General features: G+C 50.5%; 1 long non-coding RNA gene across 1 annotated transcript; it reads left to right on the forward strand.

Moving 5' to 3' along the window:
• The first annotated feature begins 3,999 nt into the window (after positions 1–3,999).
• On the forward strand, positions 4,000–17,761 carry LOC311606279. The gene is made up of 3 exons (XR_014782281.1): positions 4,000–4,268; positions 11,614–11,736; positions 14,052–17,761. It is a non-coding gene; the product is annotated as an uncharacterized lncRNA (long non-coding RNA).
• Positions 17,762–18,100: the final 339 nt, after the last annotated feature.

An 18,100-nucleotide genomic window follows, 5' to 3' on the forward strand; every position in this document is an offset into this window, starting at 1 on the left:
CTCCCTCTTCCAACTCTGATCTGTTTGATGCCCCAGGAGCCTCTGGATCTCTGAAAACTGTTTCTTCTTCCTCTTTCAAGTTAGCAACACGTAGAGAAGGGCTTCCTAGCCCATTCATTTAATATAGGCCAGGGCCGAGAGAGATGGCTCAGTGATTAGGGACCCTGGCTGCTCTTCCAGAGGACACCAGTTCAATTCCCAGCAACCATGTGGAGGCCCACAACTATCTCTAATTCCAGTTTTGAGGGCACCAGATGTTGCACATACATACAGAACAGACATACAACACTCGTGCACATAAAATTAAGAATTAGGAAGACTAAATATAAGCCATCTCTGTTGCTGGGGTCTAGAGCACCCCCACTTATTGTAAATGGATGGGACTGACAAAGCTTGGGCTGGGCAACCCACTAGTCACCCCTGGATAAGTCTATTTTGCTTGCAAAAGCACACCTGGTAAGATCACCAAAATACAGGATGTTTCTCAGCTGATACCAGCCTTTGGCGACCTGGACTGGACTTACACATATTAAATACTGGGTACCAAGGGGCCAGCAAGCAGCCTGTGACTTTGCCAAGCCTGGACTTTTCAGGGGGTCAGTCTTCAAACTGTTCCTAGTGCCTGGTGTGAACCTGATGGCCAAAAGGGAGCAGTCAGCACTCCTGAAAGGCCAGTTGGCCAAGATTTTAAAACCATAGGCATATGGTCTCGTGACGACTCACCAGCCCTTATAGTGCTGACGCAGCTGGAGACCATGTGTAAACCACTGTGCATGGCTGTGTGCCAATGGAACAGTTGTTCTTGAGACATAAGAGACACAAAAGAGCTGGAGAGGTGACAGTGGGTAGCGTGCTTGCTATGCAAGCATGGCGACCTCAGTTTGCTTCTCCAGATTGGCATAAAATCTGGGCATGGTGCTATGCGGCTGTAACCCAGCACTGAGGGGCAGAGACAGGTGAATCCTAGGAGTCTCTCTAGCCAGCCGTTTCCACCAAAACAGCTCCGGGCTTAGTCAAAGACCCTTTCTCAAAAAGGGGTGGTGGTGGTGAGGAAGACACTCTGGCTTCCACCTAGGCAACTTCCCACATGGGTGAACCTGTGTGCAGGTGCACACGTGTGCATTTGAACACACACACACACACACACACACACACACACACACACACACAGGGTGGGGGTTAAAATCACACAACAGGAAAATGCTAAGAATGGTCTGGAATTTGAAGCTTGTAACTAGCTTGGCTACATAACCTTCAGAAGGGGCCTCACGGAAAGGTGCAGAGCCAATTCCTAAGGATGTTTTTCTTGCTGTTCAAAGTGAACAAGATGAAAGGGGCTCAGGATGTCTGGCAGGGAGTTCAGGTCATATGAGAGCGAGTCACAGAAAAGTGGAATCCTACTTCGGGGTCTCATCTGACTAATGAGTGACTTTCTGAACTTGCCCATGGTGATATCTCCTGAGTTCTGTGACTTAGAATGGCCTTCTGATAACAAAAGGTGGCATCCAAGTTGTCACTGGAATGCCCTCCAACGCACTCCCATTATCCCACTACGCCATCACTCTGCCCACACCAGACAATGTGTCAATCCACTCAGTAGCCCTGTCGGGGGGGTGTGAGGGGGGGGGGGGGGCTGTCTCTTGTTTCTTCCTTGCCCTCCACATTTTACACACAGGCAAGGGGGCGTTAGGAACCCTGAGCCAGGCCAGGGAGATGGCTCTGTTTATAAAGTGCTTGCACTGTACACACTAGGACCTGAGTTGGATTCCACATAGGAAAAACCAGGCACAACGTTGTGCACTTGTAATCCCAATACCAGGAAGACAGAGGCAGGAGAATTCCTGGAGCTTGCTGGCCGGCCAGCCTAGCCTATTACATGAGCTTTGAAAGGTTATTTCAAAACAAAAACAAGGTGAACAGTGTCTCTTGAGGAATGGCACCAATTGTCTTCTGTCCTCTCCATGTGTAGGTACACACAAGCACATGCATCCACACACATATATGCACACACACACACACACACACACACACACACATCATCATCATCATCATCATCATCCCTAACCCCTCCCCTGGAAAATAAAAATTCCCAGGTAGATGAAATGGCCTTTAGCTAATGCTCCAATTAGTTCATGTAGACTCTAGAATAAAACCAGAAATCTGTTCCGTGGGCTACCGTTGCCACAGGACTCACTCCCAACAGCACAATACCGAGACAACCTTCTTCCTGTTTGAGCCTGGCCTGGAAGCAGCCCAGGGTGTCCTATGTAATAATGGCTGTGGCATTATCCAATGAGCCTGCCTCACAACCTGCAAGCATGACTAATGATGCTCCCTGGGTCCTGCTTGCCTTGCCTGGATCCTCACCAGTAGCAATGTGCTAGGAATATTCAGATGTCTGTCAAATAACTGACAGTCAGACTGGCCCAGTGAGTGAGCTACACCATAGCTGGGTACCCTATCAAAATAGAAGAGAAAATAAAGCCATATGTACTGACAGTCAGACTGGCCCAGTGAGTGAGCTACACCATAGCTGGGTACCCTATCAAAATAGAAGAGAAAATAAAGCCATATGTTTGTTAGGAAACCAACACCATGAGAGGGCCAAGGACACAGAGAGAAAATGTGCTATTCCTAGCCCAAGAACATGGCAGACTAGCAGCTGAGATCGGATGCCAACTTAGTCCAAACCATGGCTCCAAGACCACATTGGTTAAATACAGCCCACGCATTCCTAGGGGACTGGGGGCTTTTTCCTAATGGCATCAGGCATAAGGACAGAGCACTTGTAGAATCCTGTTTTAAGAGCTCTAAAACACCAAGAGGCTGAAACATCAAGAACATTTTCCAGAGTGGTTTAACATATTAGTTCCATCAGTGGAGAGTGAGAACATTCCTGTTAGGATCTTCATTGACCAAAGGAGAGGTGGGGTGGGGGTGGGGGTGGGGTAGAGGGAGGGTGGGGGGAGGGGGGCCCAGGGGATTTTTCCTGTGCGGTGATGCTGCTGGGGGAAGTAAGATTAAAAGGGTGGTTATGGCCTACCTGAATCCCACCTCATCGGAGAAAGCCAACCCCTGACACTATTAATGACACTCTGTTATGCTTGCACACCGGAGTCTGGCATAGCTGTTCTTTGAGAGGCTCACCCGGGAGCAGATTGAAAGAGATGTTGAGACTCACAGCCAAACGGGGTGTGTGAGGGGGAGCCTTGTGGAAGAGTGGGGGAAAGGATAGAAAGACTCAGAGGGGATAAGAGCTTCAGAAGAAGACCAACGGAGCCAACAAACCTGGGCCCAGGCAGGGGATGTGGAGACTGAAGCACCTTGCGTGGACTGGACCTAGACCCCCTACATATATATGTATATATATATGTATACATACATATGTATACATACATATGTGTGTGTGTGTGTGTATGTGTGTGTGTGTGTACTCGATGGGCAGCTTGGTCTTGGTATGGGTCCCCTAATAAGGGAAGCAAGGGCTGTCTCTGACACAAAATCTGTTGCCTGCTTTTCTCCTTTCTTTCTTTCTTTCTTTCTTTCTTTCTTTCTTTCTTTCTTTCTTTCTTTTTCTGCCTCAGACAGGGTTTCTCTGTGTAGCCTTGGCTGTCCTAGACCAAGCTGACCTCAAACTCACAGCGATCCGCCTGCCTCTGCCTCCTGAGTGCTGGGATTAAGGCGTGCACCACCACGCCCGGCTGTTGCCTGCTTTTCAATCACTTCTCCCTGGCAGGGCTACCTTGCCAAGCCACTGTGGAAGAGGATGCAACTTGATATGATGGGATGGGTTGGGGGAGCGGGGGGGGGGGGGGGGGGGGGGGGGGACGGGCGGGGGGGGGGGGAAGCTGGACGGACGGACACGGGACTCCCCTTTTCTGAGGGGTAGGGGAGGGTAAGTAGGAGGAAGAGGGAGGGAGGGTGCTATGATTGGAATGTAAAATGAATAAATAAATAATTTTTTAAAGGTGATTATGTAAATAAGGCATCTCAGGACCATCTGGCTGCAGGACAGCTCCTTCCCACCAGGGGGCGCTACAGGCGCAGGGAAGGCTCGAAAACATCAAATCTAGCCACAGCCTGAGGAATTCAAACTCCATTGCCCAAGATTCGCAATCGGACTCAGCCACTGTACTCCGGACCTCCATGACAGGAGCACAGAGCACAAACTCGGAGTGAACTGAAGCCAAGGCACAATATCTGTTTCTCTTGTGTGGAGTGGGTTATGAGGAGGAGGCTGCAAATATTTGGGAATACCCATGCATCTGGTAAGCACCACGGTTGCCACCCCCCCTACCTCCCCCCCCGCCCCCCCCCCCCCCCCCCCGTCACCCTGCACTGTATTCATACTCTGACCTTCTTCCAAGAGAAGTGTGGTCATTTATTTACTCGTTTCTTGTCCACTCTGAACCAGTGGCCGAGCTGACTAGAGCGGGCACTATCAGTGTGCCCGGAATGAATGGAAGGGGATAAAATAGGGACAAGGAGGCAGCTGACAGGGAGGTGGAGGGTGCCTGGTACCTGCAAGACTCTTGGTCCCCAGTGTGTGTCGAGGCATCTCCTTCCAACCTCCTCCTTTGGGTTGTAGCCATGTCTCATCCAGCCTGATGTGTGAATTTCTTAAAGGAGCACGTACCCCCTTATATCTCCTGTCACCCCAGTTCCTTTGCTCCTCCTCTCTGCTCCACTGTATCGCTCAGGGTTCTCCAGAGAGGCTGAACCAAGAGCATGTGCGCACGTCTCTATGGGAGGAGTTATTGAGGAAGTGACTCTGGTGGTTGCAGGAGCTGAGAAGGCCCCAGCAGAGCATCTGCAGGCTGAGAGTGGCTTTGCCCAAGTCCAGTGCAACAGGGCAGCAGAAGATGGATAGGCTTGGAGAAGCTGTCTCTATAAAGGCCTAGGGAAGGGGACATCTTATCTGGCAGGAGCAGGGTGCCCAGGGTTGCTCTAGGGTGGTCAAAGATGGACAAGGCCATTGGCAAATGATGTCACCTCAAAGAACCCAGAACGCGGCAATAGGCAGAGCCCAAGAAGCAGCACATCGAAAGGCCCTGAGACGGCCACAAGAGTGACACCTGCCTCTCCGTTAGATTTTTTTCATCATCATGATCATGATCATCTTCTTCTCCTCCTCCTCCTCCTCCTGCCCCTCCTCCTTTTTCTTCTCCTTCCCCTCCTCTTCCTCCTCGTCCTTCTCCCTCTCTTCCTTCTTCTCCTTCTTTCTCCTTCCTCATTTTCCTTCTCTTCTTTCTTTTGGAGACAGGGTCTCTTGTAGCCCAGGTTGGCCTCAAAAACATTCTTTGCAGTCAGGAATGGCCCGATCCTCTACATTGTTGGTGAGTGCTGGGATTATAAGCATGTACCACCGTGCCCATTTCTAGCTGGCTATCAGGTTTTTCAACGAGGACAGAAGGACTCAGGCTCTGGGGCTGAAACAGTTTGTATATGGGAATCCAACATCCCAGTCATTTGTCCTGACTGGAACTGGGTGTCTCTGGAAAGGTGACAGTGGAACTCATAGGGTGACATCCACATAATGAGAAAGATCAGGGCCAGTGTAATGGGACATGGTGTAATCTAGCACTCAGGGGAGGAGGCAGGGGGATTGTGAGATGGAGGCCAACCTGGTGTACATAGTGAGATACTGTCTTAAAAAAGACCCAAAGATTGAAAGAGAGGCTTGGGGCTGAAGAGATGGCTCAGCGGCTAAGGGCATTGGCTGCTCTTCTAAAGGACGTGGATTTAATTCCTAGCACCCACATGGGAGCTTATAACTGTCTCTAAGTCCAGTTCCAGGGGACATGACAAAACATCAATGCAGATAAAATAAAAATAAGAGAGAGAGAGAGAAAGAGAGCCAGGGGAAGGGGAATTCAGAAAGTCTTCTTATTCCAGATAAGAGACATGAGATGTATGTGCCCCCTTGTGTAGTGATACAGTCCAGAGGGCATCATGGGCTCAAGAGGAGGTTGCTGGGTTTTCTGGAACGGAAGAGAGGAAGGTAAGCAAAGGTCAGGTGTGGATGGATTCAAAGCACCTGTGTTCAGGCCTATCAGCCTTCTGTCTGTAGTCTGTGTGGGGATTCTGGCAGGGAGAACCAGATGAGGAGTCATGGAGCTTATCTGGTGTGCAAAGCCCCACCCCTCACTAGCACCAATGACATGCATCACGCAGGACCATGCCAAGGCTTCAGGTTATCCTCTAGCCCCAAGAGGACCTGGTCCCAAAAACCTTAGAAACCCAGGCCTTGTGCTCAGGACATGCTACCCGTGGCCGCCAGGGAGCAGTGTGGTGTTGCATTTGTCCAGCAAAGTGGTCTTAAGCTGCTGAAAGGGTTGTGAAGGGCTGCCAGGGCAGGAGTTGAGGCCCCCAGACAGAGAGTCTGGTCATTGCAATAAGGACTGATGGAGGCTCAGCTTCTCCGGCCCCAGTGCTGTAGTCCTCCATCAGAACGTTTTTCCAGCAGAAACTCCAACACCCAGGGAGGCTAGCCATCTCCTCTGTGTCCCACCCAACTCCTGAGGCCCAGAATCGTCATTAACAGCTGTTTGGACACACAATCTTGAGTGATTTTCTCCATAGCCAAAGTAATAAGAGTACTGCCACTCGCCAGAGAGAGACGCATCACACACCTCACGGTGTGAACCAGGCCTGGGCAGGGATCCATGGCCTTTCTGCTGTTTGCCAGCTATGAAACTGGCCACATGACTCCTGTTTTCTAACCACCAGTTTCCATCTATGTAAAGGGGGCAGGGGCTCAAAAGCTCACCTCCTGGGCTCTTGGAGGAGCTGTCCTCTTCCTGTCCTGTGCACAGAGCCTCACAGGCTGTTTTCATTGGCCAGCAGTTTCATTGGTCTATGCCCTGGAGAGAGAAGGAAGCTGGGAGCTGCATCCCTCAGCAGAGAGTCTACCTATAAACCTTGTTTGCTGCATGTATATGTGCCTGCAGGGCCATCCAGAGCCGGAGGCCTGTAGAAGGCTGCAGAGAGATGGCAGGTGTACATACTCTCTTCTCATGCTAAGTTGGGCCTCCCCTTCATAAAGACCTGGTTCTTGTTGGTGGCTCTCCTGCCCCCTCCCAGAGCCAAGCTCAGTGATCTAATCTAAGCAGTCTGCTGTCCCTGGGCACACTCAGGCCTTCTGTTTGCCCACGGCCAGCTTGTGAAACTCTCATAATGTAGTCTTGTTCTCCTGGCCACACAGCGATCCGTTGCTCCGAGCCTGCCTGGGGAGGAGGCTGTGCCAGCTGCAGCAAGCTGGTTTCCAGGAAGACACAAGCGCTGTGTGTGGCCAGAGATGGAGACACCTCTCCATTGGCAACCCCTTCAAATTAGGGTCAATTTGTTATGGGGCAAAAGGCATTTTTAACAGGCAGGGAAAGCAGCCTTCCCACTAAGCTCCAAGATACCAAAGCTACAGGGGCCTTATACAACAACTTCATCCGTCTTCAAGACTAAGCGGAAGTCATCCTGTTCCTTGCTTAATGTGTATACAAAGCTGAAGGCCTCTCTTTGTCATCTTGCCCTGTTGGCTTTCCCTGTGCATATTTTCTGTTTTATGTCTATACTCTCATGCGTGCCCAACCTGAGGCCCAAGGGCTGTTTGCACCCCCCAGGTGAACCAGCTACACATTCCAACATGTCTGTAAACCACAACATCAAGTCAGCGTCCAAAGGCTGGCCACCCCTGCAAAGAATAGGCCTCAAAAGAAGAAGGACCTACCTAGGTCATGTCCCTCCCCAGGACCCAGCATAGTGGCAGGCTCAGAGAAAGCCATGGTCAAGACTGGCGAGGCAGAGGAACGAATTAGCTAGCTGAGCAGAAGTCAGTCTATAAACCCACCAAGCTGCAATTCAATGCAGTCAACTGCTTAATTGATGAGACCAGAGACACAGGCAGGAGAGGGCCCGAGTCCTCCTCCAGCAGGAATCCTGGCCTATGATGGAGTTTTCACCATCTAATCAGGCCAGAGGCAGGCCAGATTCCTGGAGCTGATGCCAGTCCTATGCCTGACACACAACACTGCACCGTGCATCAAGGTGGTGCGCAGGATCTCAGAATCTCTGTGCGTGCTACTCACTGGGCCTGGAACTCTGTCAGCCTCCATGCAAGGGGGCCTGCCTCAACAGAAGCCCCTCCTTCTAAGGTGGACAGCCCTAGAAGGACATTTACCTTTCTCCACTGCTCTCCTCTTCTCGCTGTCCAGTTCCTGCCCTTCTCCAGGAAACAGTAATTCTACCTGGTTTTGTTACAGAGGGCTTCGGCTAGACCAGGCCTGTCCTGGCTTGTCCATCCTCTGTCCCAGGCATGCGGTAAAAGTGGCTCATGGTACCTACTTAGTGACCATTTCTTGTGAAGTAAACAATGAAACTGCTATCCGCAGAAGTTCATTCTTATGCTGGCTGGGTTAGAATGCTATACAACACCAAGTGTTTTAGGCAACAAGATTGGTTTTATGGTTTTCTTTTTGTTGTTGTTGTTGTTATTGTTTTTTGGTTTTTGGTTTTTTTTTTTTTATTCATTTTACATCCTGGTTGTAGTCGCCATCCTTCATCTCCTCCCAGCCCCACCCTCTTTCTCTCTCCCCCACCCCCTCCTCTATTCCTCAGATAAGGGGAGCCCCCCTTCCCATCTACCCCGGCTCATCAAGTCGCATCAGGACTGAACCCGTCCTCTCCTCCTGTGGCCTAGCAAGGCAGTCCTGCCAAGGGGAAGTGATCAAAAAGCAGGCAAGAGGATCCATGTCAGAGACAGCTCCCACTCTTCTTACTAGAGGACCCACAGGAAGCCTGAGCTGCCATCGGCTGCATCTGTGTAGGGGACCCAGGTCCAGTCCATGCATGGTCCTTGGTTGGTGCTTCGGTCGTTTTAGTGTTGGGGATCAAACTTGGGTATTCTGTGTCTTAGGAAAGTGCTCCTCCGCTGAGCTGCGCCCCAGGAACTTCTGGGTAACAGAGATGGCTCTGGTACCTCAAGCCTGCCACCAGTAGTGGTGGAGGGTGGGGGGTGTTGGGGGGGGGGATAGAGCAAGTATCGCTTGATCAGCTGGGACAGAGGGAGGACAACAGTGCCTGATCCCTGAACAGAGTGGCTAGGACAGCAAGAGAGGTACTGTGACTCAGTAAGCAGGGGCACTAAACAGTATGGGTGACAGACTATGGAGGGGCCCCAGGCATATGGGATCTGGCTTTGTTCTGCTGAGTCAATAACCAGGGTCAGCAATGAAGACAGGGGTGTATGCTTTAGTTCACTCAAAGGGCGCATTTTCCAGAGGCAGGGCCACAAGATCTGAGAAGTTCAGAGCCAGGAAGGAGCCTCTCATTCCTCGGTGTGTGTTAGCCAAGCTGTGGGAAGAGATGAGGGGCTTGCCAGGAGAAGGAGCCTGACAAATCTATTTGACCCAGAGAATACAGAGGTCTGTGACTGAAAACTGCCTCAGACAGGCCCAGGGTGTTTAGCTAGAAAGATTGGCCTGCCTTACTATTACTACAAATATGTGCAGTGATAATCATGGCAGCGTTTTTACTTTCAGAAAGTCATCCAATTGGTCAGTATCCCTGCACTGACATCACTCCCATGTCAGTCACAGAGGAAGCTTAGAAACTACCCAAATGAGCTGGGCGGTGATGGTGCACGCCTTTAATCCCAGCACTCGGGAGGCAGAGGCAGGCAGATCGCTGTGAGTTCGAGGCCAGCTTGGTCTACAAAGTTAGTACAGGACAGCCAAGGCTACACAGAGAAACTCTGTTTCAAAAAATTAAAAAATTAAAAAAAGAAAAAAGAAAAGAAACTACCCAAATGTTCATGATACAGATGTGCTTGCTCTCTTCCCTGTAGCCTCTTAAAAAAAAAAAACCGCATTAAAAAAGCAGACTGTTTCCAGCTAAAGGAATCAAAGCTAACCAGGTCCTCTCTTGTTTTCTGTTTTCCATTTTGTGAAAAGTGTTAAGGACAAATGAATGCTAGGGTGATCAAAACCAAAACTTTGCCGAGCTCAAAGAGTGGGTTTAAAAGCAGAACTGCCCCGTGGCAGCCCATCTGAGCACTGTCCAGCATCTGCCTGCAGCTGCTGCAGCCACAGCAACCCAGCTTGTTTGGGGAAAAAAATCATTTTCTCCAGGGCCAGCCTGCCGCCACCAGCCCCGCCCTCCAAGATGGCTTCCGTAATTGGCTCAGGACACAGGCTCCGCCCTTATCTGGGCTCCCAAGCGTCGCCACGGTGCCCTTCCCCGGTCTACTTCTCTCTGCTGCTATAGATAACAGAGTCTCTGCCGTGAAGCATCCGCCTTTGAATTTAGCTCCCAGAACAAGCAATCCCTTTCAGAGTTGGGGAAGGGACAGACAGAACAACCTCTTTGAAATTGCCCGAGGCTGTGAACTGGTGCGCCACTGTTCTCCTTAGACAATGGCGGGGCCTGAGCCTCTAGGCTGGGCTGGTATCAAAACTACCAGTCATTATGATCATTCATCTTGCACGGAAGTAGAGGACTTCCTGGTTACTATTGGGCATGTGCAAGGCCAGATGGACTACCCCTTGCCATGACTCATTGTGGGACTTAGAGCCCACCTGGGGTGGGTAGACACTGCGCTCCCCAGTCTCCAGGTGGAGAAGGGTGCTACGCAAAGGTTCTGCAGCGACTGCTACAGATTATTCTAATCTGACCCTGCTTCCCCAGAATCTCTCACTACCACCCATTCAGTGAGAAGGGTGTGGAGTCTGCAGAGACACTAAGATGGGCTGGAGGGAAGGACTCTTGAGTGTGGGGCAGGCAGGGCATTTGCTAGAAGATTTTCTAGTGACAGCATGAATCTGCACATCTCAATGGGACGTATCTGTGGATGGATAATGAATCTGTTGATGGATAGGTGGTGGATGGATGGATGGATGGATGGATGGATGGATGGGCTTGTGGATGGAAAGATGGGAGCTCAGCTATGGTGGGGGAAGCACAGTCTTCCAAGCATCCCAGAACACTCTACCTGTTTCCAGTCCTTGCGGATGGAGAAAGAACAGGAGACAGGACCCCCAAATCACTGTCCTATGAAACAGTGCTGTGTCACTGACTGCCACTTGCATTGAGACTCTGGCATTGGGGTACAACATACCTACTGTGTGCACTCACACCCAGATGCCCACTGGCTGAGGGACAGACTCTGCTTCTTGTCTTGAGATCAGCCACATGGCCTGAGCATGACAGAAGCAAACAGGACTTTTCTTTTCTTCCTTTTCTGCTCAAGACTGCTTCCAGCATCCCATGCCCTCTGGTGTCCTACGTCACAGAGACACATACAAACGTCACCACTCACAATCAGAAAGCTCCAAGTTTCAAGGATTGAGAAGGTCAGGGAGAGGGCCTGGTTCTTACCCAAGGCCTGATATTAACCCAAAGCCTACTACTAACCCAAGGCCTGGCTCTAGCCTAGAGCTTGCTTCTAACCCTAGCTCTGCCTCCTTCCCACCATGTGCTCTTGTCAGTAGCAGCAGAAATGCGGACACGGCTCCTCATGGTCACCCTACGCTGACTGAAGAGTTCCCCTACTCTCTCACCTACGCTGACTGAAGAGTTCCCCTACTCTCTCAGGTAAACACAGGTTTCTTGTCTTCAACATAGGAAAGAATTTCAGGACAAGCTGGCAAGAATCAAAACTGAAGTTTGATTAAAAAAACAAAAACAAACAACAACAACAACAACAACAAAACCAGAAAGAAAGGTACACCCAGAGAAGAAGAAAAGGTACACCTTTTGAGAGCACAAGTTGGGCTCCTCAGAGAAAGGAGTTTATTTAAAAACAAGACAAAAAACACTGGGTAAAAGAAAAAAGACCCCCAAAAACCTTTTCTTTTAAAAACATTTTGATTTACTCTTTCACAATTTCACATGCACAAACATACACACATGAAAATAAACAACTGTAGCTGGATATGGTAGCACATGCCTTTAATCCCAGTACTCGGCAGGCAGAGGCAGGCAGATTGCTGTGAGTTCGAGGCCAGCCTGGTCTACAAAGCGAGTCCAAGACAGTCAAGGCTACACAGTGAAACTTTTTCTCAAAAAACAAACAAACAAACAAACCCAACTGCATAGACACACATACAGATGGCTTAGTGGGTGGGTGGGAGATGGATAAATAGATGGGTAAGTTAGTGGATGGGTGGATGGATGGAGGAATTGATGGTTTGTGGATACATGCAGTAGAAAATAGATAGATAGATAGATAGATAGATAGATAGATGATAGATAGATGATAGATAGATAGATAGATAGATAGACAGACAGATAGATATGGTTTAAGTTGTTTAAATTGGGGTGGAGAGGTGACTTGACAGTTATGGGTACTGGCCAGTCTTGCAGAGGCCCTCAGGCTGCTCACAACTACCATTAACTCCAGCTTTAGGAGAGCTGACATTCTCTTCTGGCCTTCCTGCTGTTGTGCAGCATATACATGCTCTGATCCTCATGCTGTACAGCAGACATTTTACCCACTGAACCATCTCCCCTTTATCCCCTCATTTACTGGGAAAACACATTTGTAGACATCTCACAAAAGTAAAGATGTAACCCTGCCAAAAGGCATGTCACAGTATGGCAAACACAGCAAGAGCTCACTCACTCAGCTGCAGGCCTCGGACTCGCTCCCTTAAGACTGCTTTACCACATGTCAGGTAGCACGAGTGGACGCAGAGTAATGCAGAGGATGCAAGGGACAAAGGTGGAAAGCCCAGGATATGAAATGATTCGCACAGTACATCCAATCTCTATTAAAGAGGCGCAGCAAGTGTCTCCAAATGATCCGACAGCAGGAAAACCCCTCCTGGGGTTTTTAATGGAAGATGCTGTGAAAGTGGGTCTGTAACTCGCCATAACATTGTGCAGGATAGAATTACAAACAGACTGAGCAGACACACAACATGTTCACAGGCTCTTTCAGCTGTGATACAATGAGTCACTTTCCTTTTCCCCCTTTATCTTTTTTTTTTTCCTTTACATCTTTGCAGCAATGAGGTTGTGCAACCCTTTTATATAGAAAACTTGTATTTTTTTCTTTGATAATTTCATACATGTATACAGTATGGTCAATGTATCCCCATTCCTCTAATAACCCCCAATGTGTCCCCACCTCTCTCTGTCTCTCTGCTTTTTGTTTTTTAATGTTTGTAACTCACCAAGGCCAATGAGCGATCCCTGCTCCAGTGTTTGCTGATGTTGGCTTGATTGTGTATAGGTCTTGTGTGGGTGACCGAGGATGCTGTGAGTTCATGAGCACGGAGACCATGCCACATCTGGATGACAGCCTTTCACAGCACTCCTCCCCATCCTCCAGTTCTCACCTCCCGCCCCCGCCCCCCTCTTCCACAGTATCCCCTGAACCTTGGGATGTTTGCTGTAGATGACCTGCTCAGGGTAGCACCTGCAAGAAGACAGTAGTCTCTTAGCATATGCAAAAAGAAAGCTCGTCAAAATATGAAACAAGGTTGCTTGCCTTTTCCTGTGTCTTTTCTTGTTTTTTTCTTTTTAGTCTTGACTATCCTAGAACTTGCTGTCTAGAGCAAGCTGGTCTGAAACTCACAGAGCCCCTGCCTCTGCCTTCACAGAGCTAAGATTAAAGGTGTGAGCAACCACATCTGGCTTCCTATTTTTTGAAATTTTGGTTTGCGTTTGAATAATACTATGTGCTTGAAAATTTTCAAGTACGCGTTTAATCCCAGCACTCAGGAGGCAGAGGCAGACGGATCGCTGTGAGTACGAGGCCAGCCTGGTCTACAAAGTGAGTCCAGGACAGCCAAGGCTACACAGAGAAACCCTGTCTTGAAAAACAAAAAAACAAAACAAAACAAAAAAAAAAAACAAAAAACAAAAAAAGAAAGAAAAGAAAAGAAAAGAAAAGAAAGGAAAAATTCAAGTACTATTTGCTCTTATAAGGCCCAAGGGCACCACACCATTAATGGTCATGGAGCGTTTGATATGTAAATACCGTGCAATCTCCAAATCAGATGGACCACCTCAGCTCCTCAAACATTTATTTCTCCTCACCTTTTATTTTCTTGCAGAGTCTGAAACACACAGTGTGTGACTGTGTATCTGTGAGCACTGTCCTGCACGGGAACGCCCCAGCACATCTCTCTCCTGACTTTAACCGACTACCCGTTGAGCTAAGCATTTTCTTTGCCACCTGGCCACTGCCCTAGTGACAGATAGGCTCCACTTCAGATGCAGGTGACGATCAGTGAGCTGCCTGGGTGGTGCTGTGAACCTCACTCCAGGAGCTCAGGTCCTCTGGCTGGCTGGTGCCTCCTCCTTTATCTTTCCCTGCACAGGGCCACCTCAGGGGTGGAGCTGAAAGATGGACACAAAGAATGCTGGTTGGAGCCAGGCACAGTGGCACACACCTTGTAATCCCAGTACTCTGGGAGGCAGAGGCAGGAGGATCTCTGAGTTTGAGGCCAACCTGGTCTACAAAGTGAGTTGAGGACACCCAAGGCTACACAGAGAAACTTTATCTCAAAAAAAAAAAAAAGAGTGCTGGTTAGGCTTCTGAAAACATCTTGCTGGAAACGCCACAACGCCACAGCTCATCAACTTCATGACAATACTGAAGGAAGGGGGCTCAGGCATCTACCTGGGGAAGAATATGATGTCTGAGCTGTCACTCTCTGTGTAGAGCCCTGGCCTTTCCAGTCTACCCTGAACTCTGAGGAAGCCCCCAAGCACTGTAAGGCCTGAGGAAGAGTTCAATACCATCTGCTCAGAGGGCCCTGTTCAGAGTGGGCATCAGGCGTCTGTCTCTCCTGCCAGAGCTCTGGCACCTTCCATCCTGCCCTGCTCCCCAGATTGACAGGGAGGCAATGGTCCATCTGCAATATAAGCTAAAACTGAGCATCACCAGGCTAGGGCCAATGGGGACCCACAGCACAACACAGGGCCCTAGGAGCCCATGGACCCAGAAGCCCCGCATGAGAGGACACCTCGGGGAGGTTGGATCTTTCTCAGACAAGGGACTTGGGTGTTTGTGAAGGGACAGCTTCTTGCCTATGCTTGGGTGATGAACTGAGTGGAGGTAGGAGAGATCAGCTAGGGAGTTCAGGCTCCCTTGGGGGAGTTTGCCTTGCTGAAGATCTAGAATGTTCCAAGGCCACACTTGTACTTTAGACCTGGACTGATAACACCCTGAGGGAGCAGAGTGCTAACCATGGCTGCCCTGTGTCCTGGCTCTGTGCTTGCTTCCCACAGGATGACCTTGTCACGACCTTGTCGTGCCAACGTCCATGTACACAGCTGAGCAGAGGAACTCAGTTCCCCATATCTGTGTTCCCTGTGGTGTGTGTAGGGTGCACATCAGCCATACTGTATGCTCATGAAGGTACACACGAGTGGGAAGGAATGCTGTGTGGCAGAGCTGTGTGTGTTTACCTGTGAGAGGGGATTTTACACGTGGGCTTCCAGTGGAAACGCTGATGGGGACACCAGCTGCCCAGGCATTTGACTTTGGCAGGGCTGGCAAAGTCCTGTGACAGCTCCAGGAAGGGCAGGATGCAGACCAGCCAGTTCCCTCTCACCACTCTTCTGGAGCCACCAAGGAGGTCTCTAAGGTCATCCTGCCAGGGCACGCCCTCTCTGGCCAGGCCCAGAGCCTGGGCCTCTGGTACTCAGGCCAAGCTGCTCTGCTAAGGTGCTTTCTGAAGGCTCACCCCTCCCTGTAAAACGTTCCCCAACCCTCCTAAGTGTCCCATCTCCCTGTCCCTGTCACTGCTTCTGTGTTTCTCACTCCTTCCATCTCTCCCTGCTCTCTGTCTCCTCCCAGGAGGTGCTGGCTGCAGCCTTGTCAGGCCTCTTCCTGGCAGAAGCAGCCTCTCTGTCCTCATGTCTGTTGGAGAAGGGAGGGTTCTGGGAAGCTACTCCCTTCTTGGTGACGTAGCTCCCTGTCACTTCCTTTTTATAGGGCTTGCTTTAATGAGTCCATTCAGGCAGATGGAGCTGCAGCAGGGTGTGGGGACAGACACAATAATTAGAGAGGGTGCCAGTAGCCAGCATGGCTGGCACCGTTGGCGCTCAGGCATAAATGAAAAGGGAGCCTCGTCATAGGCCCTGAGGTGTGGCCTTTTGGGTCTCGGAGTGATGCCTGAGGAGCTGGGCTCTCGATGCTGGCTAAGGCTGCCACTCTCAGGCTCCTGGGAGCCAAGGTCACACTACACTATAGTCTTTGTGATGATTGCCCTGTCCTCAGGCTGTTCTGGCTAGGGAGGGGCAGGTAGCTGAGCCACCAGGAAGCCAAGGGAGCTTTTCACCAGAGGGACATCAAATTTCCCCACACTCTTCCTTATTCCAAAAAAAAAATCTGCAATTTGTCATTTTCTATAGTCAAGTTTTTTTTCCCCCCACTGAAAACCATCTGGAGACTGACAGGATAGCATGAGCCTCTCCGTCTTGTCTCCTCATGTGTACCCTCATTTACCTCAGCCATAGCACCCATCAACACCTTGTGCTGGATGGGGGGGGGGCCAGGAGGAGGGGTCAAAGAAGAATGAGAATGTAGGAAGTGGTACAAGGGCCAGAAGCAAGCCAAGGCTCCCTCCGTGGCCCAGCCTTAGGATAGCTGCTTCCTTAGGGTAGCTCTGTCTGAACCCCTGGCCCTGAGCCCTGGCCCCATGCTTGCCTTTCTGCCCATCTTGGTTGCACTTGATATGTTGGTCACCAACCTCCGCTGGCATGTTTCTTCTGAGGCTGGCCACGGCATCCAGAGTGGCCAGCAAGTTATCTCATCAAGCTGTGGTACCCGTGCGCTGGGAGTAGGGCTGTAAGAGGGCCTTGAGGCTGCCTTCAGCCAGTGGGCTCTCAGGAGATCAGCCAAGGCAGGGTGACCTTAGGAAACCACGGAGTAGTCTGGCCTTGGTCTTTGAGGGTGCCGTTCACTCTGCCAAGAAAACCTCACGTGGTGCTAACCTCTTTTGGGGTGACCTTTCCCCAAGGCCTGGCCACTCTAGGGCCCAAAGACTCCCCAGCTCCAGAAATTTACAGGTGGGGAAACTAAGGTTCAACAAAGGGTTTGCCACAGATTCCAGCTCCTAGAAGCAGAACTGAGAATCCAAGTCTCTGGCTCCGCCTCCTGACTCTGGCAGTCACCCTCCATCAACCCTGATAGTAGATTAAGAATGGGCATGGCGGCCGACCTCCCCAGCCTGAGCTGTTGAAACGCACATTCTCCAGCCAGCTTCCAGGGGCTCAGTGAGGCAAGAGTTCCTATCAAGTGAGAAACTGAGCCTCAGAGCCAGTCTACCTCACACTGAGGGAATGAGGCTGGGCCTGCTTCCTGGCAGGGCAGCTGAGCTGGGACAGGGCTGCCATCAGCCATTGACACTGCAGTTCTGGAACTGACCTACAAACATGTTGGGTGGCCTGGTCCTCAGGGTTAAGTGACAGCTCTAGGAAGGGCAGGGTGCAGCCCAGCGGGCTCCCTCTCACCACCCTTCTGGAACCACCAAGGAGGACTCTAAGGGTCATCCTGCCAGGGCCCGCCCACCCTGACCTGTTTTCCTGGCATCTGTGGCTCAGGGTGGGTCGCTTCAGCCCTGGGTGTCCTGCCAAAGCCGAGGTGGCTGTGGGGTCAGATGCAGCATCCTCTGGCTTCCCTCCTCCCTGCCTTTGCTCCTGCTGTTGCTCCACTGTGAGGAGACCCTGTCACACACTGCTGAGTGGCATCTCTGCAAACTAGCCCCAAAGTGCCTAAACAGGCAGTTCCCCCCACCCCTGCCACACCTCCGCTGTGCTTGTCCCCCCCCCCCCTTTTTTCTTTTTTCTTTTTTTTTTTTAGTTTTTTGAGACAGTGTTTCCTGGACTTGCTTTGTAGACCAGGCTGGTCTCGAACTCACAGAGATCTGCCTGCCTCTGCCTCCCGAGTGCTGGGATTAAAAGCGTATGTCACCACCACCTGGCCCTTTCCCTCCTCCTCATACAATCCGACTACTCAGAGATCCTCAGGGACCTTTCCAGTTTTGCCCAGTGTCATGAGTAAATGCCCTTTGAGGCAAACAATGGCCGTTTGGGGAGTTCAGCTGCACCCCCCCACATACATACCACAAAAGGTTACCCCAGCTGGCCTATG

The sequence above is a fragment of the Acomys minous genome, assembly GCF_964271855.1.
Source record: "Acomys minous genome assembly, chromosome: 10".
NCBI classification, from domain to species: domain Eukaryota; kingdom Metazoa; phylum Chordata; class Mammalia; order Rodentia; family Muridae; genus Acomys; species Acomys minous.